The sequence below is a fragment of the Taeniopygia guttata genome, chromosome 10 (genome assembly GCF_048771995.1).
Source record: "Taeniopygia guttata chromosome 10, bTaeGut7.mat, whole genome shotgun sequence".
Taxonomy (NCBI): domain Eukaryota; kingdom Metazoa; phylum Chordata; class Aves; order Passeriformes; family Estrildidae; genus Taeniopygia; species Taeniopygia guttata.
This window is the reverse complement of record NC_133035.1, coordinates 1,457,778-1,485,408: the sequence shown is the minus strand read 5'-3', so window position 1 is coordinate 1,485,408 and position 27,631 is coordinate 1,457,778. Positions and strand designations below refer to the sequence as shown.

The 27,631-nt window shown below is 43.0% G+C and overlaps 1 protein-coding gene across 4 annotated transcripts in view; it reads right to left on the bottom strand.

The window, feature by feature from the left end:
- Positions 1-5,727: 5,727 nt before the first annotated feature.
- Positions 5,728-27,631, bottom strand: part of HMG20A (high mobility group 20A) — a 57,143-nt gene continuing 35,239 nt past the window's right edge. For 3 of the 4 annotated variants that reach the window (XM_072934176.1, XM_072934175.1, XM_030281242.4), the window contains one exon: positions 24,478-27,239. The gene's annotated coding sequence lies outside the window, so the exon portion shown is untranslated. Of the gene's footprint in view, positions 15,911-24,477; positions 27,240-27,631 lie in introns of those variants that run through there. The other variant, XM_041718334.2, reaches the window with a different exon arrangement.

Here is a 27,631-nt window from a genome sequence, read left to right as displayed (position 1 = left end):
AAAGATTTGACCCAATTACAACAACCATTGCAATCATCCTTATCAGCCTTGGGAACACATCAGTGGTTGCTAACAAACATATTACCAAATTGGGAAAAGGTAAATATGAATGACCATGAATTGATAATTGATGCACTCAATGCTACACAAAGCAACGTTTCCTTAGCCCTTAGCTGCATCCAGGCACAATTATGGATGCAGTCAGTTGCTGCTTCAATTATAAGAGAAGGTGAAGAGGGCACGTTTCCTATGGAAATTCGGAAAATAGTTTGGGACAGTGCCACTGACTTTGAAAAAGATTTCCAATCCTGGTGGAATTTGGTGAACTTTACTTATGACCCCACTGCAAACTTAGCCACAGCTTTTGTGTTAACCATACGCAATGCCTCCGTGCATTCAATATTCCCCATTATTGCATTAGGATTGAATCATGATGGAGCCACTCTCTATCCTTCCGAGCATAGAGAATGGGCCCGACAAATTGATGATAAATGGCAAACTGTTAACTTAGAATCTTGTATTGTCCGAGAACAACAAGGGTTCATCTGTGAAGGCAATGCAATTATAGCTCAGGATATTTGTCTGCACACTGAACAAAATACCTGTCACTTTGAAATCCATCCTAACGAAACTCCTAAAACATTCCTTGTATATATAGGCAATGGATGTGCATGCTTTAGAACTGCTTGTAACACAGTGTATGTAGAAGACACAGTAGTAGATACTAAAAATCATTCAAATTTTTGTGCTTGCAATTTCACTAAAATTACAGGATGTGATTTTTCTTTTGAAGCTCCAGTTACTTCATATCAACTTTTAGAATCTAATTACACGCTGATCCATAAACTATTGCCTACCCCCATTGGAATGAATCTTACTCTGGTAAGGCAATTGTTGCTTCACCAGGACTTAATTAAAATCTTAGGAAAAATCAAGGAGAACGGACAGAAAACACTGGTAACTATTCATCATGATGTACAAGAAATACATCGGGTTATAGAAAGAGTGAAAAGTGATGCAGAACATAGGTGGTGGGATACACTTTTTGGGTGGTCACCTACTGCTACAGGTATCCTGAACAAACTGTGTCATCCCATTGTTGTCCTTTTGATTTTAGTTTTGATTGGCTTTGCTTTATCAGCAATCTTGCTTATTATAAATTGGAGAATGATAAAACGATTAACAAAATTGACAGCTATAATTAATGCACACCACTTGGCCGATGTGCTTTATACTATAGACATCCCCAAGACTATAGACACAAAGCAATTATAAGATTGGAAGATTGTTTGTTTTAAACCTGATTTGAATTCTTAAAGATTGTTTTATTAGTTTAAAGAATTGTTTTAATATTGTTTAATCAACTCATTGTTTATTGATTAGAAAATTGTTCCAATTAAAATTGTTCCAATTAATGTTGATTCAATTTATACTAATTATTGTTATTGTTTTACTATTTCCCCTATTCTCTTTTCCCCTTTTTTTTTTTTTCTTTTCTTTCCCTTCTCTGGGATATGCTGCCAACACTAGACGAGTCCTGAAGACTTCACAACGACACTACAGAAGATCTCTTGGGGGCAATCGTCAGTCACGGGGTGGTGTAAGAGGCCGTCTGAAGACCCTCACTCATTTGCCTGCCGATTGCCACGAGAAGGATCTCCCTTCCCCCACTGCAGTTCCGGCTTGGAGAAGGCAACAGTGCAGGTGCAGCCGCTGTACCGTTACGTTACGTTCCGAATGAGGCCCGGCAAGAACTTGGCAAGGAGTTGGCTGGGACTTGGCGAAGACCCAGCGTGGACCCAGCACAGAGCGGCCCTCTGCAATTCCTGCTTCACTCTCCACCTTTAAGCCGAATGAACTGCTGGGGTGACTCTGGTGGTCTCTCACTGAAGACCCCTCATCTGCCTCCTTACCACCGTGACAGATGGAGATCAAGAACCCTCTCCCCAAGGACTGAAACTGAGACCCCTACCACAGAGAGTGGTGGTGGGGGGGGAATGACATGACCTGTTCTTCTCCAGTAACTTCAATGGACTTATTCATTATTGTGTTTGTTCAGCCTGGATGATTTTCTGTAGATCATTGTTCTGCATGTTCCCCCCTTTTCCTTCTGTGGACTATAACTGGACCCCTGGGTTGGGTAGGATTTCGGAGACTCTCCCCAACACAACAAGACGGATCCCCATCGTCCGGACCACTGAGGACCTCGCCTGTGTTGGTAGCTATTCCCATCCCCCCTTTCTCTCTCTCTCTCTCCTTTTTATTTCTTTTCTGACCCCACTATCGCATTTATTGTTTTTGGCCCTTAATAAAGGTGCATCTGTTGTGATTAAACTGATTGTCCCCTGCTGTTGTCTTTTGCACTTTGGGATCGGCTAACGAACCATCACGACACCCCGCTATAAGCGGATCGTGACAAATAAAACAATGTGGGAATTCACATGTTTGATATTGAATCTGAGTGAAAAGCTTTTAGCATGCACAGGTAAATAGGTCTATACTGAGTATATAAGACAATAATAATGATATATAGTCCCAGTGAATACCTAGATCCAACAGGGAAGCCTCCTGTTCTGCTTCTCTCTCTCTAAAACATCCCTGCATTTTCCTATGTCAGGTGACTTGACCTTTAACTAAAGGCACTTCCTTCACTTCCTGACTAGTTTCTGTGGGGCTGCTGAAGCCAGGCTTCTCCTTGCATCCTAATGACCCCTCTCAGCCTAGGAACGTGCTTTTGGGTGCTGCTTCTGTTACCATACACAGGCTCAGCTTGATAGAACCCAGCACAGCCGAGTTTATATGAGCAGGTGCACTGAAACTGAGCAAGCAAGGAAAATCTGTGTCAGAAGGAAAACTGAGAGAGGAGCAGTGCAGGGGGGCCCTAAAGAAACAACCACCCATTGCCTCATTGTCTCCTACAAACGTGAGAGCTGGGAGTTTCATTAAGAGGTCCAACAGTGATTGAGACACTAACTTCAAGGTCCAGTCTCTCCTGGAATCCTTTATCCAGAAGTTGTCTGGGAGCCCATGGTTCTTCTAAGCCAATCTTTCCATCAGCTCTTTGTACACAGCATCATTAGCAGCTTGTAACAGCTCAGGACCTCAGAAAATTTACTATTTAGAGCACTGACAGATAATAATAACAATGCAGAAGTGAATTTGGACAGAAAAGAAATCTCAGTTTTCTAGGTTTTTTTGCAGGTTAGTGTTAGTTTTGATCAGTCAGCTCTAATGTGGAAGCCAGGAAAGAGCTGACTCAGTGAACACACTAAGTGGTGATTTCACACAGCATCCTAATGATGACAATGATGATGTTGTGGTAACTTGTGCACAGCTACTGAGCATCACTGGGAGAGAAGGAAGAGCTCTGCAATATATTGCTGTGCTTGCTATATTCCTAATAGACCAGTAGAATTCCTGCTGTCAGAGTCCTAAGGGAGGTCTTGAACCACTGCTGGAGCTGGGAGGTGGCAGAAAAAAACAGTGTCAGCAAAAAAACAGTGTCATCTGAGTTCTCTAAGCTCTCTACAAAGGTGAGTCAGACCATTATCCCTGTTGTGCACATCTCTGTGACTTACCCCAGATGAGCACCCCTTGAGATGCCCAGCCCATCTTTTCCAATTCCCAGCCCATCACTCATCAAGATACAACAGATCCTGGAAGAGTACAGTCCCTGACTTCTGAAGTGGCAGTGACTAAATCCCATAAAGAGCATGAGAGCTGAGATGATTTTCCTGCTGCTGGTTGTTACCTAGGAACATTCTAGAGAACATTGTTCTCACAACAGGACAGGAAGGCAGTGCTGTTGCAGAGCCAGGACATATCCACTGCATGGGTGGGTCCCTCTGCCAGCCACAGCAAAGAGAATAATTGCACAGAAATAACTCTGATAGGAGGAAGCAGATTATCTGTGCACTTGGTAGCAAGTTGGATAAGGGTGTTGCAGGATCATAGAAGGATTTGGGTTGGAAGGAACCTCAAACACCAACTCATTCCAAACCCCTGCCATGGGCAAGGACACCTTCCACTAGAGCAGGATAGTCCATGGCCTCGAACACTGCCAGGGGTGGGGCATCCATAACTTCAGAGTCTGTAAGATCCCAGTGCCAGAGCCTCACCACCCCCACAGGGAAGAACCAGATCAATTAATGGCATTCAGAGAGTTCAACTACACTGGGCTGGTGGGGAGCAAGGGAGGAGAGGCAGCCACTGTGGCTGGGTGGAAGCACAAGGACAGGTCAAACAGATTTACAAGGAGTTTGAAGTAGGAACTTCTCAGCATAAGGCAGCAGTTGCAACAAAATACACTAATATCACACAGCAATCAATACAGCAATCGAAAATTGTGTCAACTTTACAAAGCACCTCCCTATTTTCAGGAGGATCATTAAGAAACAAAAAAAAAAAAGTGCAACTATTCAATGCATTTAACACAGCTGAAACTGTGTTTTATGTCTAGAGCTGAAGTCATGGCATGACTTCATGTCTGAATGGAGCTAATGGAAAGGAGCAGACGGAGGAGGACGCTCGGCTCGGGGCGCTGCGCGCTGCCAGGGGTCCCCGCGCTCGGGAAGTCTCTCCCGTCAGGGTCTTTGTCCTCCCAGCCCATCCATCCCTTCCCCTGCCCGTGCTGCCCAACCACCCCACGCACCAGGCCACCGACACCTCCCGGCTCCTCACCAGGCTGAGGCCCAGCGGGAATGAGTGACACACCTCCGGGGTTTTGTGCACGTAATCCCACACCAACCATTGCCGGGCGGGCAGCATAGAATCCATGATTTGTCTGCATGGTTACAACACCTGCACATGCCTGAGATGTGTTCACAGGAGCCAAACACACCTCACGCTAGAGGCAAACACATCCTTGCTTCCCAGAAGCTGCAAGCACTGCTGTGATACCCGATTTCCCGGGATGGATTTGAGCCTTACAAATCCACACACAAGAATGCCAGTGGTTACAAAGCATGGACTGTAAGAAACTGGTGGGTAATTATGAAGGGATGTGTCTGTGTGGCTCAGCTCCAACATCAACAGAGGGAAGAGCTCTGCCTATTGAGTCACCAGCAGCACTTCCTTCCAGCCCCTGGGTTTCCCGACAGGTCCCCATCTGAGTTACTGCCCAGCCCTACAGTGGCTAAGCTCATAAAAGCTGCTGAGCTCACAGCCCCAGGGAACAGGGCTCCAGGCCCCTACAGCCAGGAGAGCTTTCCTGGCCACCACCATGCTTCAAGGACATGGTGCCTCACCAGCCTCTTTATTACAGCAGCTGAACTGAATACCAACAACATCTCAGTCCCAGCCACCACAGAAGCTTCCAAGATGCCCTGCCATCACCAAACAAGGGCTGCAGGAACCACACCAGAGTTTTAGTGTCCCATCCCTTCAGCTATCCATGAGTCCCAAACTGTCCACAGCCCAAGGGCCCCCCTATGCTGGAATGAAGTCCACATTTCCTCTGCAGGAAAATAATTTGGCTAATGAGAGATTGTTAAATGAGAGGAAGATGGTTCTTAATCAGAGACCAGATCCCATCAAAGACAGCAGACGTGTGCCAGACCTTCACATGATCAAAAGGGCAATGAATACACAGGCATTTTTATTCTACCTTTGAGGTGTGCAAGGTTACCTGAATTCTTCTACACTTAGTTATTTTCTGCTATTTGGTATAGACTATTCATTCACTTTCTAGTTTGTCCTACTGCTTCCTTCTGGTTTTCCTTTTCTCTATTCCTTTCTCAGTTCCACATTTTAGGTTCTGTTTCTTCTATTGTCCCCATCCCTTCCAACAGAGCTGAACAGTGAACATGTGCTGATCTGTCTGCTCCATGTCATTCCCCACTATAACTTTCACTCAACAGATTTGTTAGCCCCATAAAATAGTCACTGAAAAGTTTCCAACAATAAGAACGACTTAGGACTCTAAAAACCTCATCTTGCTGGATCTGGTGCCAGACTACATGAACAAGCTAAAGCAACTGGTTTGATGGAGACCAGAGGGTATCTGCCAGGCTTCTGCAGTAAAGCTTCTGCTCCGCTGCCTGTAGGCTTTCCTGTGCTACTGCAGCAGCACCTTCACATCTCTACCAGACACAGTAATTCCCCAGGTCTACAGGACATCTGAAGATATTTCTGAAGACCAGATAAGACAAAGCTGAAAAATTCAGCTTCAGAACTGCATGTATCTCTGAAACAGTAAATGTTTTGAGTGATCAGCATTTCTAGGCAGTGAAACAAATGAGCGTTTCCATTCCCGGGGGAAGTGGGAAGCAAGCAAACTCCATTCCTCTGTTCCGTAGCGTACAGGAAATCTGAGTGATTGATGGCAGCAGTAGGGAAATGCACATTCAGCTCATATTTCCAATGTAAATGACTCGCCACCTCACCCCTCTGCTTCCTGTTCCTTCACATATCCCCCACACTCTGGCTGGTAGTTGAAGTATGTGTGAATCAGGGAGGAAAAAGGAAAAGGAAACAAGACTTGTTAGACTGCTTCCCCCCACCCCAATTTAAAAGAGAAAGAGAACATGCTAAATCAAAGGGCAAATAGCTGTTCAAGCCTGAGCTCTTCTTGTACACAGACCCAGGGTGGTGACATAGGGATGGACTAAGGAATCCTGCAGCATTGATGCCAAACCCATCTGTGCCAGGTGCAGAAGGCCCCTGTTTACAGAACATCTCCTTGCATTACAAAGGTGAAGGCAGAAGGCAAAGGGCTTTTTAGGATGCTGCACAGCATGTGTGGGATCTGCCCGGTTGGCAGGGATGCTGAACACAGCGAAGGGCAGGGCAAGAGAAGGACCGCGGGAAATCGCTGCGGGAGGCGTGGCCCCGCTCTTTCCCAGGCAGCTCACTGAGAGGTGCTTATTTGTACAAAGCAGCCTCTGAGACCCCAAAGAACCAATGCTGTCGTGGTGCCCTAAACCAATGAGTATGTGACCTACTCGTTCCCACTCTGTCCCTTGACCTTTTCCCATAGCATTCTCCAAAAGCATCACAAGAAAAATAGCCCTTCTCAGCTCTCCAGAGGCTTTGGAGACAGCATCAAAGCTCTGTGCTTATAAACAATTCCAGCTAGGCCAAAATGCCATTCCAGCATCAGGGGTCCCAGGATTTCTAAGCCTGTCACAAGGAACTGGAGGCAGAGGGGGCGGGGGAGAGGCAGCATGAGTTGCCAGGGGAAGGGGGAGGTGAGGACCAGGCAGCTGGAGCATGAGCTGAGCTCCAGGAAAGCCCCGTGGGCTGAGACAGCGTCTGCACACACACCTGAGGCTACACAGGATCCTCTTGCTTCCTTGCTCATTACAAACAGCTCTCTTAGCATAGGCTGAAGGATCCTTTACCTCATCGATCCTTCAACCCAACCTTCTTTTCCCTCTTCTCTCACCTTGCTCATCCATGAACCCTCCAGCATCCATTCTGGAGAGGAATTTACAGCCCAGGTGAAGACAGAGAATGCAACAGACTGCAGAGGGGCAGTCCTTGAGCATCGAGACTAGTAATTTGTTAACTCTTCAGGCTTTGAATAGCAGCTGTCCAACAAATACTTACAGGAATCCCTGTCAGCTCCCTCTGCTGTCTCACACCATCCTTGGCACACTCCTACTTTTTGATGAGGAAACTTCAACTGTTCCCAGTTTTTGTGTTTCCTGATAGCTCCAGATCCAACTTCCCCTGGCAATAGCTGCACACACTCCTTGAACACCCTCTAAAAAGCAAATGTCACAGAAGATGCTCCATAACTGAGTGAGACTCTCAACCATCTTCCTATTCCTGTAATTTCCATTTTGCCAGTATTTGTTCCTCCACAGAATATTAAGAGCTGCAAGGAGCCCACAAGGATCCTCAAATCAAACTCTTCACTCAATAGCTCACACAAGGTTGTTGTGAGTGCAAACCCACAACCTTGTGTTATCAGCACTATGCTCTAACCAACTGAACCGATGATCTCAGGGGTTTTGTCCTCCTGTTCCTGCCACAGACTACAGGCAAGGTCTTCAGCTGGGCAACTCACAGCTGTTTGAGGACTAATTACAGCTCACTGTCCTTGTTTCAGTGCACTGCTTTTTGCTATGAAAAGGGAAACAAAAAAGGGGTAAGTTTTTGTAACCATCTACCAGCACATCACCACCTCAGCCAGCTGGAGCTTCACCAGCCAAGCAGGTTTGTGTTTGGGTATTTTTTACGTGGCAACAGGGACACTGCCCTCTTGCAGGCCAATAATTTCAGTCCCAACAAGGAAACTGGATAATTACAGAGAAAAGCAGCAGGCACATCAATCATTCCTACTGTGCCAGGTCTTTTAAAATGTCATTGAAGAGAAATGGTGGGATAATGAATGCCTTGACTCACTTTCAAAGCACCTGGCAGGACAGACAGGAGGAAGCAACAAGGTTAGGAGGGCTCCATCATCCTTCCTGGTTCCTGGGGACTGACCCTAGAGGGTGGGAGATCTGGGACAGGATGGTGTGATCATAGGATGGCATAAAAATAGCAATACAGTCATGTGAGTTCTATTGCTGTAAAAGTCTCCAGTTTAAGAGCAAACTGCCTGACTTTATTCTCGTTGATCTTGTTCGTTCTGTATTTTAGTTGTGGCCCTTCTTCACCATTTTCCCCTTTATATAGCATCAGAAAAGCATTAACTCATGACTTAGTTTCATTCCACTGACATAACTGCTTAAATATCCTTCCTGATGTTTTGACATATATCACTTGGACAGACATTTAGAAATTTAAACCATGGAAGCTGCAGGACATTTTTTAAAGATTAGAAAATATGTGGACAATTCTTATGTTATTTTAACAATATGAAGACTCAACACATGTGCAAGTGTGCCAGCAAATGCAGGGAAATATGTGCTTACCTGGCACAAATATTAAACTGAGCACATAGATTTTTAGAGCCACGCATTTACTACACACCCTGCCCACATACTCTAACCCCCACATTCACAAAAACACATTTAGAGCACATAAGGCAGGCACAGATTATTTTCAGTGCAAAGCACCTTTTCCTATAGGCAACAGGAGCATGTGTACCAAGGGAGTACACATACACTGAGCATGCAGACAAAACATCCATTCATTCCACGTAACCAAGATTTATGTCTACCAAATGAAGAATTGCACCTGAATATCCATTTAGAATAAATTTGACATTAGCAAATGCACAATTGCCGTGAAAGGAAATATATATGACGCACTCAAAAAACTACCCTTAATTGTTCAGCCCAGAAAACAGCAAAACAGAACAATCAAATGAAATGCCACACACACAGGCACTGTATGCACACAGAATGTACACTGGAGAAAGCACACCCCACCACAAACAAACACAGTATTCCCAGAAGACTTCTCCATACACTTATGTTGTGCTCAAATGCACACAGGCAGACCCTTAACCATACACTCACCTGCACAAATATGTATCAGAAGAACAAAAGCCCATTACACGTAATAAGGAGTCCAAAATGCACAGTTTAGAAATGAGGAACACACTACACAAATACCTGACTCATGCATATAAGTGTTATATATGTGCTCCACAGAAAATAATTCCTAAGTCTCAAATGCAGGCTGCAGTTAATAATCCTCACTCACTGGGGGCTGCATTTCTCCCTGCAGCTGAGAGCAGTGGGGCTGAGGTCACAACTGGCCCCACATAGGTTCAGTGCCTACAGTTCATGTGTAGAATTTAATCTTCTCCCAGAGTGAGCACCTGTACTGCTGCTGTAATTCCCCAGAGACATCTTAGAACTATATAAGCTACTGTGTCTGGACTGCCAAAATCCATTTGGAGATTCATTGGCAATTCTCCCAGGTTTTCCCCCCTGTCTAGGGGGGCCCAAGAATTCGATTTTATGGAGGGTAAACTAATGCAGCCCTCACATGGGCATCTCAATTAGCCCTGTACCCTCTTGCCTTACAACCTCTACAGCTGCAGTGGAGGGCAGCCACTGGTTCCATTACAGCACCAGCCACAACCTGAGCAACAAAGCAACTGCTGGAGGTGGTGGATAAAGGCATTTTACTCCCTTTGATTGCCCAGATAAGACCTCTGATAATTTTACAGTCAGACTATTGAGTACCCAAACGGAAACAAATGCACCTAATCAAACGCACCAGTGGGCACTGCCAGAGCAGGCAGCCAGGCGTGACTCGGGCAGGAATCAAAAGCAGGAAGCAGAACAGTGCTGCCTGTGAGGCCTACAGCCAGCCCCCCACTCCAGGGAGGTTTGCACAGACAAAACACTCCTGTTCCCCAGCTTCTGTCCACTACAGGCGAATGGGAAATCCCAGTGACCCACTGGGAGGCAGATCCTGCCTTGCAGCTTGAACACCAGACTCAGCTTCAGCTGCTCCACATTCCAAACCTACTCCAGCTAGGACAGACAAAGATTCACATACAAAGAAATCCTGTGGCAGGTGATGCATTTGATCTATTGCACATAATTTAAAAGTACTTGACCTAACCCCATCATAAAGGCTTAGAAACAGCAAGGCACATCCACAGCATGTTTGCTTCTGCTCCCAGAAATGTACATTTCTCTCTGCTGTGATGAAATCTAGACTTAGATACAGCTGTCTATGTTAAGTGAAACAAAATGCCTTCCACACCTCTCCTTTGGTCCCTTGTCAGGGAAATGGGAATCAGCACTGCTCCTTTAGCTCTGCTGAAAGTTGCAGTCTCTCCAAATGCTATAAACTTGCACAGTACCCCACATGGAGAAGGATCTTACCCTGCTATCACAGCCACAGAGACACAGGCACAACTTGGGGTCAGCCTTGTCCCTCCCACACAACTCTGACCAAGCAAAGGTTGTGGAAACCGAGCAAAATGGGGAGTATCTTTTCCTCCAGGTGCTGCATGCAGTAAGTAGAATGAAACAAAAGAAAAACAAAACAAATCAGGAGAGACTAATGAATAAAAATAACAGACTCCCTGCTTTTCTCCTTGTAATTTCCCCACCCCAGACAGCTGTAATGTGGAAAATATTGAAATTTAAATCACACCTCAGCCTAACCTCAGCTGACAGGCTGCCAATGCAATAAGCTCAACCTGGCTATCTTCTCTCAGGGAGAACGACAAACCAACTACAGCAAAGTGATAAATTTTCAATTTTATTTTAAAATATACCAGATGGGAGATTTTATTGGAGTCATAAATATGTCAAAAGCAATGTTGGCATATGATTGGAGATTGCCCCCTCCAAGGGAGCAGCTCTCCTTGTTTAGAAGTGCCATCAGATTCTTAATAAGAGGCTCCAGTTACACTGCAGCAAAACAGTCCCTATATTAAGCCAATTGAATGTCTATTTGCCAGATGTCTTTTTTCTCTTCTCTGCCCGCTCCAGCTTCTTAAACAGGAGAAATGAGGGTGCTGAGGTCAGACCTAAGCACCACCAGTTTGAGTTCTCATTTTGTTGTTGGAAAATGGCTGAAAAGTATTTGATTTCTCACCAGTATTTGAAAGCAGAATTTCATGTCAGTCAATGAAGCTTCCTTTGATTTCCTAGAATCCCAACCAGCAGGTGTCAACCAAGTTCAGCCTCAGATTTAAAGTAAATCGAATTCAAGCCCTTAATCCTAGCCATGGGTCAACCTCAAATTACAGAAATAGCACTTGGCCTTAGTCCCAAAATTTCATGTGAGCTAAAACCAGTTCTAAATCCCACCAGCACTTCCAGAAATATGAGCTGCCTTTTGTAGCCTCTGCACCTCTCCTCCTTCTACCACTGGTGCTGTGACAGATCACAGTAGTCTAACAGGAAGAAGTCTGATATTTATGCCTTTTCATCATTTCAAAGGTTTTACAGACTGGCTCTACCAGCTATGTCTCTGAGCATGATTCCCACCTTCCAGCTTACTCAGGAAATCCTCATATTCTTATACCAATAAATTCAAATCAATCAACTCTACCACCAACTGATTCCCATCACCACAGAATCTGCCTCACTGAAACTTTGACACTGAAAACTTAATGCAAAGCAAGGGAAAAATAGCAATAATCTGCTATTTTATGTTTTTTCATATAAATGCTTTGCATATTTAATCTTTTAGCCACAAAGCTGTAAAAAGGGGATAGAGAATTAGTAAGAGAGACAATACATAAAATATTACAAAATAATATCCTGCAGTTATAGCCAATCTAACTGTAACAGCACCACAGAGGGCAAGGCAAGAAGGAAACATAAGCAAAAAGTGAACTAACTTTGCATAGGTTAGAGGTCTGTGGTCTTTTTAGACATTACTTATTCCTCACAGTCAAAGGAGTGCTAGATGCTCTTTCAGTATTCTAATAGATTGATCATTTGCTGTAAAAGGCTTTTAAAAAACTTTGTGAACAAAAAACACCATCAGGTACATTTATCACAAAATATCATCCTCCTACCCACAGCCTCCAGTCCTGGACATGCCATTCATTGGTCTTGAAACAGCAGATGCAGCAAGACAAGCTGAAGCTTTTAGCAGCTTTTTAATCTGAAGGAGCAGATTGAAATAGAAGAATCATACCCATCAGTCTTAGGCTTAAAATATTTTGACTTAATGTACTACACAGTGAGGCTGGCATTCCTCTGGCTTCTGCAGTGTTTCTGATGGGGACTTGTACAATTCATCATTGATTGGCACAAGGTCAGGGAAATCTGGTGAAGTACAAACCAGCCAGGAAAGAATTCAGCTCACATATGCTTTTGACAAAACAGAAACCCATGCTGGGGACATGAAAGAGAGTGGCCTGGCTCTATCTTCCACCCTCAGGAGGACTCACTGAGAAATCAGAATTAGCCAGTTCCAACCACATTTGAAACTATCTTTTCCCAAAATTCTGTCTAACAAGCAGTGATAATGATGGAAGAACACAGACAAAGCTGATTTCAGGAACACTGCTGCCTTCACAGGTTAAAAGGTCTGCAAGGCCATTTCCATTACAGAACCTGTGGAACTATTTGAGGCACTAATGCTTCTCAGGGTGTTCTAATGGGCTCATGCACAATAGTACAGGCAAGCTGCGAGTCCTCCAGGACAGAGACTGCAGCTGACTGCACGTCTGTGCAATATTTAGCACAACTGAGCTTCAGCTCTAATAGCAGCCTCTAAGTGTAACCACGCTACAACAATGGGCAGTGTTAACTTAGATAATAAAAATAACATAATGCATCAGGAGTATCTATGGCATAATTACAAGGTTTATTCAAAGCACCTAATCAAATTGTTCAGCAACTTAGCATAAACACGGACATAGAGGCAGATACTCCTAGATTAAGGAGCAAATTATGATTAGTGCAGGTATAATTGCCTTGGAACTCCCCACACTTTCAGTCAGACCAAGGACTAACATCATGCTCAGGCAAGCACACATTTCTCCTTGGGGAAGATAAACCCTGAACACCTGTTTAAGAGCAGTCTGAAAATGCAGGGATCCTTGAGTTCTGCACCTCTGAGCCCAGGAGGAACTGACCTCAGGCAGCTTGGTTAGCTTCAGACTTAAGATGTCTTTAGGGCATTCTCTAGCTAAGATGGTGCACTAGTAAAGTCTATTTAATTATTTGAATAAGCTTTACTATTTAATAAATCACTTAACAAAGGAGTGAACTCATTTAGGTATTGACTGGTTAACCTACCTGGCAAACAAGTAATATCAAGGCAAGTAGGAATGTGACTTCACCAGGTTCTTCAGTTTCCAGTCCTTCCAGTAATGGGCAAACCTGCCGTCTCAGTAGAAAGCTGTCCCATTAAATCACTGCAGCACAAAGCAACTACAAAGGTCTCAGAAGATTTTACTGTACTCTCACACTTGGCAGCCACATGACACCAGTCCATAGAGGAGGCCCTAATATAATCTTAAGAATATAAAAAGCTGACATCTAATGTCACAGGATCCCATATAGCACAGGACACCCTCCTTTCCAACACACCACTGAACATCCCTCCAGTGCTGTCAGATGTCACACAAATTCACTTGTGTTCCTGTATCTGTCCACCTTCAGGAAAAATCCAAGTACCAACTCACATGTAGAGCTTCAGGCCTGAAAACACACAGCCACCTTTAAATGAAGCAGCAGCACCAGGAACAACCCACAGGGGTGGGAAATCAGCAAAAAACCCCATCTTGCAACCAGGTCAGCTCCCATACTCCTGCCAGGACCCTTCCTTTTTGTTTCCCTGATCCTCTTCCCATCCTAGCATCACACCAGGACCTGGACACATGAGCACATACAGGCTTCCCTCTGATGCAGCAGTTACCTTATAAATTATATAACAAATTGAAATTACTTCACGACAGCGATAACACCATCCTCTGTAGTGCTCACGGGTTAATAAGCTGTGCCCATGAATGAATATGTGCTGACTCACTAACGAAGCTGCAAACAAGAGCTCTTCATCTCCTCTGCAGTACCCTGAAATCCAGCATCCCTCCTCTGCCAGGGAATTCATTTTCCTTGCTTTGGAGAGGGGAGAAGGAGGGAATTACTTCCTCTTGCTGGCTTCCTGCATTAGGAAAGCCCTGGAGGTTATTTAAATGGGAACTTCAAAGGAGGTGTATGATCGGCTGCTTACTGCTGGAGGAGGCTCATTTTACACTCAGATTTAAAAGCCTCTCTGACTCAGAGGCAAACAGCATCACTTACAGGCTCCAAGTGTCTCAGACACAGCCAGCTCAGGTGCAGGGGGCCAGCAGGAACGGGACAGACAGAGAAAGGATTATTATTTTTTTTAATGTTGGACAGGAAGGATTTTCAGGCTCGGTAGGGAGTGATAGCGAATAGTTCTCCATGAATAGAGAGCCTAAATGCTCCAAATGGGGAGTAAGAGGCTGTTTGGTCTTTAGGACAGTTAGGGAAGGAAATTATGAAAAGTGGTCCTGAAGCACACAGACAGTGATAGAGGGAAGACAATCAGAGATTCTCGTGTACTGAGCCTCCTGCACACTTACCCACCATGTCTTTTCATCGGGTCTTGAGGCTACTGTGTATGAGCAGCAATTCATTCCTTCCATCACTCTTTCCTCCTGGGGATGGCTGGGGGTCAGGCAGTAACTTACCTTGGGAAGCCTTATTAAGCAGATTCACTAATACAGAAAGAAGATTAAATAAAAAATTCCTGCTCCTGGCACTTGGAGTGGAAAAGAATTTGTGTCTTTGTTCTCCTGAGCACTGATTTCTCAGTCTGATGTTAGGGTGGATTTGGAAGGGAGATGAGGTTTGGAGATAAGGTAATTCCCCCTCCACCAGATTAGATCCAGCCAGCACAGTGAGCAGTCCATGTCATATCAAGGCAGCTTAACTACACCCTTTCACAGTTCCACTGAGCTTTGGCCACTGAGAACCCACCACACATGTGAAATTTAACTGGTTAATTTTAATCATGTTTGCAAGTGTGGAGTCTGAGGTTTTATTCCTGGAAGCAGAGAAAATCTCCTCACCTCCATCTGTTTAAGCAACCAAGCACATGGAAGAAGCAGGCAAGAACAAAGAAACAATCTCCCTACAGAACCTGTAAGGAGAATTTGTAAATACAGGAGATTCTGCAGCTGGGCATATAGACTTACCCCTGAAACTCATGCTGGCCAAACCACAGAACTATGAATTTTCAACTAAACCTATAGTTCCACCTGCCCCCACCCCCACGGGCATAACTAATATGGAATCTTCTGAGAAAAAGCCATTTTGACAAATTTTCTGACACATTCTCCCTAATACTGCCTACAGCAGGAGGCAGCAAGATTACCGTGGTAGAAATATCACCTTGTGGGAGAAATAAGCTCCAGGTAATGCCAGCACTTACATATGGTTGGCTATAACTGCTCCAAGCATATTTCAACTTCTGTCTCCATCAGGCTGGGAAATTATTGCATATATATTCATCTGATACAAAGACAGTGGGCCCTTGGAAGGATTTTTTTCCTCCTCTGAAAAATAAAAAAGGGTTGCTTTAATTAGAATCTACTAGCTAAAAGCCTGTTTTTGGAGCAATTGCATCAATTTTGTTCCATTAGCCACCATATGAAGCCAGATCAGGAAATAACTTGATATGTAGTTGAAAAAAAAAAAAAAGTAAATGAGAACAGAACAACAAAACCCAAAACCTAGAAGCAATCAAGGACCCATGAGTATTGGAGGGGTTGAGGAATGCATCCCCTTATTGATGTATTTCATGCATCCCATGAGTGCAGTGCACAGGAAAGCAGAGGAGGCCAGCCAGAGACAATGGGCTCAGAGGAACCACAGGTGCATCTCTGCAAGCACTGGTGAAAGCCCTCCATGCCAGCTGATCCCTGCAGCTCCCAAGCAGCCCCTCCAGATGCCCCAGAGGTGAGTGACAGATGTGTTTGCTCTCTTCCAGCTTCACCAAGAACTTTCTGTACTGAGAGCACTGCCTGGACTGCCTCGGTCTCTTGAGGCAAAACTGTATTATGGTTCCACCTGCACCTCCACCAAATACAGTCAATGTATTCAAGGGTGCACAGATCAAACTTTTGTTCAAGCTTTAGATTAATCAGGCTTGCATGTGACAATGGCAGTGTCTTCAAAGTGTTCTGAAAGAAACTAGCTGGAGGGCATGGACATGTTAAACAAGGGACTGTTTTTGCAAAAACTTTCTGTCAGTTTATTCAGACAGATGGGAAGGCTGTCCTCTGTGAAAGGCCCTGTTCTAGGAGCTCAGAGATGAAAAACAAAATGTAAATTCAACAAGTGAATATGCATAAGATGAAAACTTCACAAGACTATTTTATATTTAGAAGCCTTTGCTTGAGAACATACCTCCCAACACCAGACATTTAAACTAATGAACCATCCAGACTGACACTACCTCTGAACCTTCTCATCACACCAGCTCAGCAAATTATGTCTCTTGGGAGATCTGGAGTTGACAGGAACCTTTCCCTCTAGGGCAGCAACCCAGCCAGCTCTAGATCTACCAGTGAAGTCCAAATCTGATCTGTTCTCTTCTTCAAACATCAGACTGGACTAATAAAACAAGATTTCTTCCGCTGAAGCGGCACTCAGTGTTCTTCCCTCTCCAGTCAAACCCCTTGGGTCAGCCTGTCATTTGTTCTAAATCTTAAAAAAACCCAGTAGGAACACATTTCACACTGACTCAAGTGAGGAACAAGACTGAAATTCAGGAGAAATTAAGTAGCACATAGATTGTGGAGACTGGTGCATTTAGGACCCTGAGAAACACTTTTTTTTTTTTTTTTTTTTTTTTTGCAATGATTATTATTTACTATGCACAATCTTGTCTGTAGACATCAAACCCAGACAGTGCTCATTAGTATGCTAAATAAACAGCTTTTAAACTTATATGGTTAAATTATATAAGACTATATGGCCACTGATTTTTATATTGGATCATTTTATTAATGTATCCACATCAAAATTAAGAATTTTGACATAAATGTATGTCTACACAGACTACACCCTTATGGTTAAAGATGCTGTAAAATCACAGTTCCGTTATACTGATAATTTCTGGTGAGGTGAACAAGCCCAGGCAGAAGGTTATTTCTGGCTACTGTACTCAGTCATGTCATTCATTTTCTTTTATCCACTATTCTTCCCTGATACATTTTCTGACTACTCTGTGATGCAAACAAAACAGGGCTGTTTTCAGAAGGCTACACAAGACCTTTGCCACCTCCTTGTATAGATACCAGTTCCACTTGTGTTCTTAAAGGTCAGAGCTTGAGAAAGAATAAGGAAAATAGGATTCAACTGCAAGAGTTGAACTATTTCAGGCAGTACAGCTCAAGAAGAAAAAAGACATCACAAGTCTAGTTTAAATAGTAATTTAAAAGCCAACAACAAATTACTATTTCCAAATCCAAATCCTCTTAATCATATCCAAAACTACCAGTGGCGGTAGATGAATTAACAGAACAAAGCCTGTAGATTCCTATTCAGGTCACAGTGGTAGTTCCTGGATACATAGGCTAAGACACAACCCCCTTTTCAGGCAGCTCTGTCTAAAAGGATGATGTTTACTCTTTTCATTAGCACAATGAAGAACTAAAGCAGACCAAAAACAGCCCACTGCCCAAAAACTCTGTCTCCATTAGTTCTTTTAACATCATCATCACGGAACTGAGTACCTTTCACTAATTTGTTGACTGGACCATGGAGCAGAAATAGAACCTGTCACACATAGAGGGCCTGGAAACCAAACCCACATCCTCTGGATCCAGGCTGTCCTCCCACCCCACCCTGAGAACACCTTCATTGCATTTGCCCATGGTAGTGAAATACTGGATTCAGTGAAATTGCTAGTGGAGAACTTGGGAATCCAACTGAAATTTCCTATCAGAAAAGAAAAAGTAGCAGCAGTGACAGAAAGTAACAGAAGTGTTTCTTTAAGTGACAGGACTGACATTTTGGTGATGTGAAACCTTCCCACTGCTAGGATTTTGAAGTGCTGATATTTTATCATCAAATTGGAACCCAGCTAGTAAGTATCAATAACATGAGAAACTCAGCAGAGAAACAGTGACCCCATTATATGTGAAAGAGCAGTGCTATTTTAGCTGAAGAAACATATGCTTTGTCAGCCTGGTAATACATTGCAGGAGCTCCTCTTGGATTCTCCTTAGGAAGAACCCCCACGCAGACTCCTCTGTGAAGCTGCAGCACTACAGACACTGGATGAGTCTAGGAAAAGCTGGAGACACAGTTCCAGCTTCCATATGGACTGATAATCCATAACCACATATATAACTGCTGAAGACTGCAGATTAAATCCTGGCTCCAGCAATGTCAATAACTAAATTTTCATTAATTTCATGGGGGCCAAAAACTTTCCACTGAAGCTTTGGCTTTAGAAAACAGTTGATCTAATTGTGATATGTTTCCTACAACATAAGTATGTCAAAACCACATGACAACAAACTTAACTGAGACAAACCAACTTGATATATCAGGATATTAGTTCAGGCCAAAGTTGTGCTTCAGAAGAGTCTGATGAAGTTACTGCAGTCTGTTCTCCAAGATATCAGGCACAAGTGACATCGTGGCTCTCATTCACACTAAACACATACTACCCAGTAATTTAACATCCAAATGCTTTTTAATGTTCATGAAACTGTTGTCTGTGCTTTTACCACATAGGAGTTGTAAGACCACCTGTGTAAGAGGACTGAACAATTGAGCTTTTTGTCCTAAGGCATCAGTGCTGATCTACACCATCCTCCCTCACCAAACAGCCGCATCTGACAGAAGTCTTTATAAAAGTCTGTCATCCTGCACAGTTTGTCCACTTGAAGATGATTTTTTATCCTTTGTCTTTGATTTTTTTCTCTTTGTTCTGTTAGTGCTTCAGCATTAGAGGAACCCAGTTCTTTAACATTATAAATGTCTTAGACTGTAATTCACTTTATGTTCTGCTGCAGTATCACTGAACTCAACTACCAAACAGCCTCATTCGTAAAATCTGACTTCAGAATCCATTACTCTTATGCTTGCCTGTACTGCCAAGAACATTTGACACAGACTTGGGAACAGACCAGATGCAGTGCCTATGGATCTATTTTCTCAAAGAAGGGAGATAACCCTCGAACTCAAACCAGTACTACCAGGAAAATACATGCAAGAGATGTGATGAAGAAAACAGAAACCCCAGAATAAGGTAAATGTGTCCAGGCATCATTGCCAAGCTCAGCAGGTATGGTACAGAGCATACCTTCACTTCATCTGGCTTCAGATTGCTCCTTTTGCAGGCAATAAAATTACTGCAGAAATCCCAGGGAATAAACTGAGTTAACACCCCATTAAATACAACAGACTTCCAATCCAAGGTAAGGACGTGCCCAGATTAAGCTAGCCCTGTGCAAACTGCCCCACGGGTAACATACATCACTTCTACTGACTTATGGTCTGAAAGAAAGAAAGAAAAGAAAAAGCTGAGATGAACTTCTACAAGGTAAGAAAAGATTTGTTCTTTGAAGCATGCTTAAACAACACAATGTATTATTCCATAAACATTCTTTCTACAGCTGAATGCACACCCCAAGGGAGAAAGCCTGGAATTTGTTATTTTACATATTTTCTTTTATCAGTAACGTGATCTTGCTCCTCATTCCCCTCCCCCAGATTAAGCAGCCTTGATTTTAACCCTTCAGTTTGTTTTGTCAGTATCTGGCTTGGAAACCAGAGAGAAGAGCATTGTTGCTGGGTTGATTTGTTGCCCCCATTTCTCCAAAGACAATATAATTTAAATTACTTATTTCCATAATTTTGCCTTTTCTAAATACTTCAATTGCAGTACTTGTGAGCCCCTTCTAAGTCCACTGGATAGTGACATTCCAGTGGCATTAATAAAAAAGACTTTATAAGAAAAGTCTTTCCTGGTGGAGCCACCTAAGTCAATTTTAGCTGGTTTTAAGCTGAAACAGCTCAGTACAAAGAGGGGAAGAGAGAAAGAAAGGCAGGGCATTCAGAGAAACATACAGATAAGGGCAACAGCATAAAGCCAGGAGTAATATTTTGATTGTCATGTATTTACTGACAGCCCTAGGTGCTGAAAAGGAGATAATTCTCTACAGTCAGTGCTCCCACATCAATTCAGTGTGCAGTCTCATGAAACTGGGAGCCAAAATGCGAGCAGGATGCCTCCAGAAAGGAGCGCCTGCTTCCCTTCCTCTCCTCTCTGATCCTCTTGCTCACTTCACAAAAACCCTAGTGCTTGGCAGACTTCGACAGGAGCTCAGCCAGTTCACAAAATACAGAAAACGTTCTACAACAACCAGAAGCTGTGTAGTTTTTTAGTATTTTGATGCATTAGTGAAGCTCAGGGATGGACAGGGCTGCTCCTGGCTGGAGTAAGACCACAGAGAAGCAGCTCCCACCTTGCTATACACCTGAGAGCTGGTGGGGTTGATGAAGTGTGAAGCTGCTGCAGGCTTCCAGAACAAAAACCAGTTCTGCAAAGACACAGTACTGTGTAAATACCAACAGCTGCAAAGCTTCCATTCCATGGATTTATGTATTCACAGCTCCTGCTAGCTCCAAGTCAGCCTGGCTGATTTTGCCAACACACAGAGACAGCTTTAACCAACCAGAAATCTTTATCACAGCCATCCTTGCTGTCAGAATGATGACCTCAAAGACAAGCTAACTCAGGTCATGTTTTCTTTGTTGCTCTCCTTGTAACACAGAAATACTTGCTGAACCACTTTCACCCTGACCAGCTCTCAAAGAGTGGTAGGAAAAGAATAATGTATCTGCATGAAACAAAGATATGAATCTATTAGAAAAAAAAAAAAATACAAAACCCCGAGAAACTGCCATACGCCTAGAACAAAACCAGGTAATTGACTTAAAATTTTCACATGCAGAAGTTCTGGCCTTCACTGCCAGGCCTTCTCACTCTCATTCCAAGATACCAAGATGGATCATCAGAGGGCACTGGTCCCCCCAAGAGGAAATTGGTTAAGTGGACAGAGATTACAGATATCTGGAAATGCACATTTACCACATAACTGTGAAGTCCTGAAACTAGGGTGCAGCTAGAATTGCATTTTCACATTTGCTACTTTTCCTCCTCAAAAGCACTTCAAGAATGTATGGAATTTGCAGGTCTGAATTCAAACTTACTGAAGCTGAAAACTCAACCATTTCTGTATTGGCAGTACGTGAACATTAACCTCAAGAATAAAGACAAATTCTATTCTTGTATCCTCTTCTTCTGTCCTTATCCTACCAGGTCCCTTCACAGATTTTTAACAGGGTAAAGATAAAAGGCAGTTCTGGCCATCTTCACCACAAAAAAAAAAAAAAAAAAAAAAAAAAAAGGACTGTAAACAGAATTTGTCTCTGTGCATCTACATATGCCTGACCACTCATCATATTCGCCAGTAAGTAAAAGGAAATTTAACCCCTCCTGCACATCAATTTCCTACATGTGCCTAAAAGTCACATACCACTGTACAGCAATTACTCCTTCAGGAGCAGATGCTTTGCTTGGGTCAAAGTGATTTAAGAGAACGGAAATCTTTGGATGACCATGTCAACACTCTCCATAACCAGGTGTTAAACACAAGGAATGCAGCCTGTGTTTTATGCATGTACAACATTCATCCTAAAAGCACCTCAGTCCTTTCTGGGAAAGGTGTTAGATTAATGTTCCAGAGCTTTTCACTCCCCTGGAGTCAGCCATCCTGCTGGCCTGCACTTTTGATAAATTCTCTGCTAATCTGCCCCCAGTCCAAACAGTTTACTTCCCTTCCTTCAATATTCAAGACAGAAAACCAACATAGGCAGGAATTTGAAGTGATATTGAGAAAAAGGAACTTCCTCTGAGAAGAATCCAAATACTGATACAGTTGTTAACACTCACTTTGAAGGTGGAGGGGTTGAAACAGTGTTTGTAGGCCTTGAATTTCAGCTGGGGATTTCTTTGCAAGTGTCTTGGGCTTAAGCAGTATTTCAAATAAATTAGATGAGGGAATTCTCTCTTGATTAACACTAGAACAGATTTAATAAAACTAGAACTGCTGATATTAGATAGAAAGAGAAATCCCACAGGGCTATTGCTTCAAAACAAAAACTAGAACTCTCACTCTGATTTCCAGCAAGTCAGGTATTCAGTGGGTGTAACATTGTTCCACTCAATTTAAGGAAACCAGATGGTATCTAGCAGCCCAGGATTTGGATAGGTAGAACTCTTTTTCATTAAGGTTTTAGAATCCAAATTTATTAAAAAAAAAAAAAAAAGATCACATGGACTTCTGTGATCACAAGTGCACAGACATATTTCTAGGGAAAAGTGAGAATGCCTTTTGCCTTCCAGAGCAAGCATGACCATTCAGTAAACAGAGTATTTAACAACTTAGGAGAAGAGCCATTTCATCAACAGGAAGAGACAGCAGAGACCCTTTACCTTACATCTTAGAATAACTTACCAATTACCTTACATCGTAGAATAACTTGCGTTTTTACATCTTCAGGCACACAAACCAATCACGTCTGCACAGTAAATAGCAAAAACACCCAAACCTCCATAGCAGAAGAATTATAGGTTAGTTAATAAAACCCATAAATCAGTTAGTATAAATGCTATGCCTTGTATTACATAATGGATGTGGATACTTCACCACACACTGAAATGGTAGTTCATACAAAATGCAGACATTTTGCGAGTAAGATAGCAAGTCATGAATATCTTAAAAAAAGTTAACATTTTAAAAATCTCAATAGTATCAGCAATGAAGGAAAAAGAAGCAGCAAAATTCTCGATGGTTCCCAAGCAGAAAGTTTCTATAGTAAAAGTAAAGGAGCGGCACCAATGTATTTCTGACTCTGAAGGATTCAACTGAAATGAAGCAGAAGGTTAAAAAAACCCAATTTCAGATTCCAAATGAATCCATATTCCATATTATCAACAGGAACCTGTCTGAGCAAAGAGGAAGTGATCTCTTCCTCTTAAGAGCCCGAAGGCCTCAGATTCCCCCCCAACTTCCCTTAGATGACAATTAATCATCATCCAATTGCCCAGCTGCAGAGTAAACAGGGGGAACAAACAGGAACAAACAGTGGAACTATTACACCACATTGTCTCAAATTGAGCATGATTTACCACCATCTGCTCCTGGTGCCACAAACAGGAGCACAGGTTACAAAGGAATTAGGTTTTTCTCTTATGAACTCACTGCTGTTTTGCTCTTACTCTTTCCTCTGGGTGTGCACCTGTCTTGCTGTTCCTGTCTCCAGCTCCAAACCAGCCAGTGTCACATGGCAGATAATTCTCCTCTGCATGTTTTCCCTACATTCCTTCTACTTTTAGTATCTTTACCATTACACAGTTCGTGGTTTAAAAAATCTCCAAAGCATTCTAAATCTCAATATAGACTGTAAGGAAGAAGACAGTATCAAGCCTGTTGGTATAGACAGACCAGGCATTAATCTGTCAACCAAAATAATGAGATGTGACCACAAATGTAGCATAAAGACATGGCTGCTCACAGCACTGTGAACTCAGAAAGAGCATCAGCAGAGGCAGAAGTCATCCAAACTCCTCCACAGAGCACCTACACCAAGTACAAGTGTCATGAAGCTACAGCTTGCTCCATTCTCAGCCAGCAGGTGGGTAAAGAGAGGACAAAAATCTAATAGGGGAAAAGAAAATCAAGTAGGGAGCAATAGTTATGATACAGAAGGTTCTTAAAGAAAATCACTCTGACGGTGGGAAATTAGGGAGACTAAAAGAAGACAAGGATGTAAAAAAAGGGCTGAGTGAGAGAAATGACATTTTTAAAGTTAGTCAAGTTGGGGAAAGGCCCTGATAACCATTAGCTATAACCAAAAACTCTGACACTTTCACCACTGTAAGTAATTAACCTAAATTCCTTCAGCTTTTCCAGAGGATGGAGAGGTGGAAGAGGCACATTTCTGTTCAAAGGTTAACGTGGAATTGCCAAAATCTCTGACGAGATCAATGTAGTAATAGTTCTTTCATAAAATGCAGTTTAAATGGAATCAGAATGGATTCAGCGTTGAACAATTTTAATGAAGCAGTGTCAAACAAGCACATCAACTTCTTAGAAACCAAGGAACTCCAAAGTTTAATTACAAAAACATTGTACAGAAAACTTGGCATTTAAACAATTCCAAACATGTTAATCCAGCAAATGAATTCTGCTTTCAGATATTTCTCTTAACATTTCTGCAAGTGACAAAAGCATTTTATTCCACTCTTCTCCTTGACATCCACTTCATTTTTTTTTTTTTAATCAGTCAACACTGAAAACTGTAAACTGAAGTGACACTCTGGAAACACTGGAAAGACAAAATCCATTTTTATAGGGTTAATAAACATAAATAAGAAGCTTCTTAATGAAACAAAACATCATCTGTCACATCATCAGTGAGCAAGAGCTCAGTCTTTCCCCAGATGCTTCAAGATGGATAATCTACCCCGCCTCCTTCCTTGTGGGAAAAGGCAAGAGATTTGTCAGCCCCCAGCTAATAATATCACCTTTAATTTCCTATCCCACAACACTTGCATTCTTCTCAGCAGAGATGGATGAGCAGTATCCACGAGCAGATTTCTGTAAGCAGGCAGCCTGAAGCCATCTGACCCTACTGATGGATTGGATATGTTACAGCATCCTACATGGATGGAACTGCACCCTACATTACATGGAATTTCTGGAGTCTTTATGGGATACAACTCCAGGTATTAGGTAGGATGCCACAGACAGAACTTCAGGAGTTGGTAAATCAGTTTTGGCTATGCAGCGCATTTTGGCCACTTCAACAGAGAGTCAAACATCACCAGTTCTAAAAAAACTACATAGATACATACATGAGATGAAGGTGTAGGTGCTTCTACTGGCGGCATTAACAACCTCTAGGATTTACAACATTCATTACAGAACCCACTAAAAAAGTTCATGGCAGCATCAGCTGGTCTCATCCATGCTAAGGAGAGTGGAAGTCAATGCAGCTAAGGCTCCTTTCTGTGAAATCTTGAAAGCAAAACAGATAACAAGACAAAGGAGTTTCCTCCCTGAAGGAAGACTTGATTTACATGAAAATCCTTGCTTCTTGGCTACAGCAATAACCCCAGGAGTAAGCTGAGACCTGGCATACAATGTGCTGACCTGAAGATGGCTCCAGGCCAGCATGACGTCCATGTGTACAGCGCAGGAAAAGAAGAATCTGGTTTTTAATCTTCAAAATATTTGTGTCACAAGTACATTAAAGTGATGCTGAAAGCAACCTCCACATAACGGGGAATCTTAACAGATGTCTTGAGCGGGAGCAAAGAGATTGTCATGTGGGAGCAAGAGTATTTCAACCACCCCCATAAAGCCCAGAGATGTCCAACAAGTGCTGAGCTAAAGTCAGAATCAACAATTTGACAGGAACCAAAGAGCAGGCAAAGTCTTGCATAAGCCAGTGCAGACAGTGGGTGCCTCAGCTCTGCCAGGTGTGGTGTAGCTCAGCAAGATCAGACTCAAACATGCAGAGCTCTATTCAATGTAAGTGAAAGGCCATTTAGGTCAGCTGGAACACAAAATGCTGAATGCTATGGGCTCCATGGGCAGTCCTTGGACTGTACAAAAGGCGAGAGCAGAAACAAGCTGTGATGCTGAGTTCTGTGGGCTATGTGGACCTAGTTGGTAATAACCTTCTCTGCTCTAATAATATATGCAAAAATATCCGTGCTGCTTCCAGACACTTGATTCCCAGCACAGCCATTTCAGGAGGGCAGGGAGGGAAAAAATGCAATCCCCGTGCCCATTTCACTTTTTATAGAAAACTGCTTTCCCCATGAGATCATTCTCTCAAAAACAAGGCAATAACATTAAATTAGACTGAACAACATATCAGAGGAAGGGCAAGCTTTGTGGGTTTAGTCTAAACTGAAGAATCCCATTTTCCCTGCTGAGAAGAACTAATGTTTCACTTTCTATCTTGATTCCCACTGATCTTTGTGATAGTAAAATGCTCCAGCAAACGTTTTCAAGAGGTAACAGGAGACCTTCACAGAAGAGCAGGATGCAATGTGCAAGAGAGGTGCTTGAAGAGAGGGGAGAGAGGAAGTCTATCTCACAGTAAAATCAAGTCACAAAGCATCAAGCACAGCCAGTCTCTAGCAGGGGCAAACTCACATTGTAGGAATTGCAGGCTAATACAAAAAAACCCCAAGATTCTGCTTAAGAAAAGCTCCTATAAACATAGCAGGAGACATAGGACAAGACAGTGCACCAAGGAAAACTCCCTGTTAGAGCAGAGAACACAAGCACTGCTATCCAGTACTGCAAGAATCAGGGAACAAGATCAAAAGAAGAGAACTGAAGTGAAGATGGGTAACCCCATAGGATAAACATGAAAACAAAATAAAAGACACTAGAAGACATTAGGCAATATAACACATCAAAGTTATTACTACAACATATACGCTGACTCCGTTTCACAAGCTGAGATTTCATCTCCGCAGCCAGCCAGTCCACAGGACGCAGGCACCCTCACACCCAGCAAAACCCATAAAAAAATGTAGATTGCACAAAAGTTGCATGCTCTTAAATGTTCACACAGAGGACAGTTCCAAGGGTTTAGTGGGCGGTGTCCGTGGCTTCTTAAGATCTCTTAATGCATTGATCTGTTTGTCTCCCTGACAAAACACACAGGCAGGGCCCAGGACAAACCTGCCATCCTGCCTCCCACCCTAGGCTTTCCCCCATGGCTTCTTATTCCACACTGGCCAAAAAAATTTTGTAAAGCTTCCCCGGGTCACGAGACCTGCAGACGAAACAGAAAAATAAAGGTTAGAAGGCTACAATCTGCCAGGACTAAACAGGCACTGTGACACGGGTTTCTGGGTGTTTGATCTGAAAAGAGGCTGATAGTAAAGCAGCCTCTGGAGACACAACTAAACTGAGTTGCTGTTGCCATCCAGTGCTAAATAACAAAACCCTTCCTCTTCTTCCCATATGCTGTTTGCACAAAGAAGTTTTTACCATGCAGTACAGGAAAACCAAAATATTCACCAGTATAATCAAACAGTCCCTAAACACAATGTACTAAGCCACCAAAACCCACCTCAGATCTGTGAAAGAGTTGTTTTCAGGAGCATTATGGCACAGTTTTCTGTGGTATTGATTTGTGATGTGTCCCAGCCTCAAACAGACCAC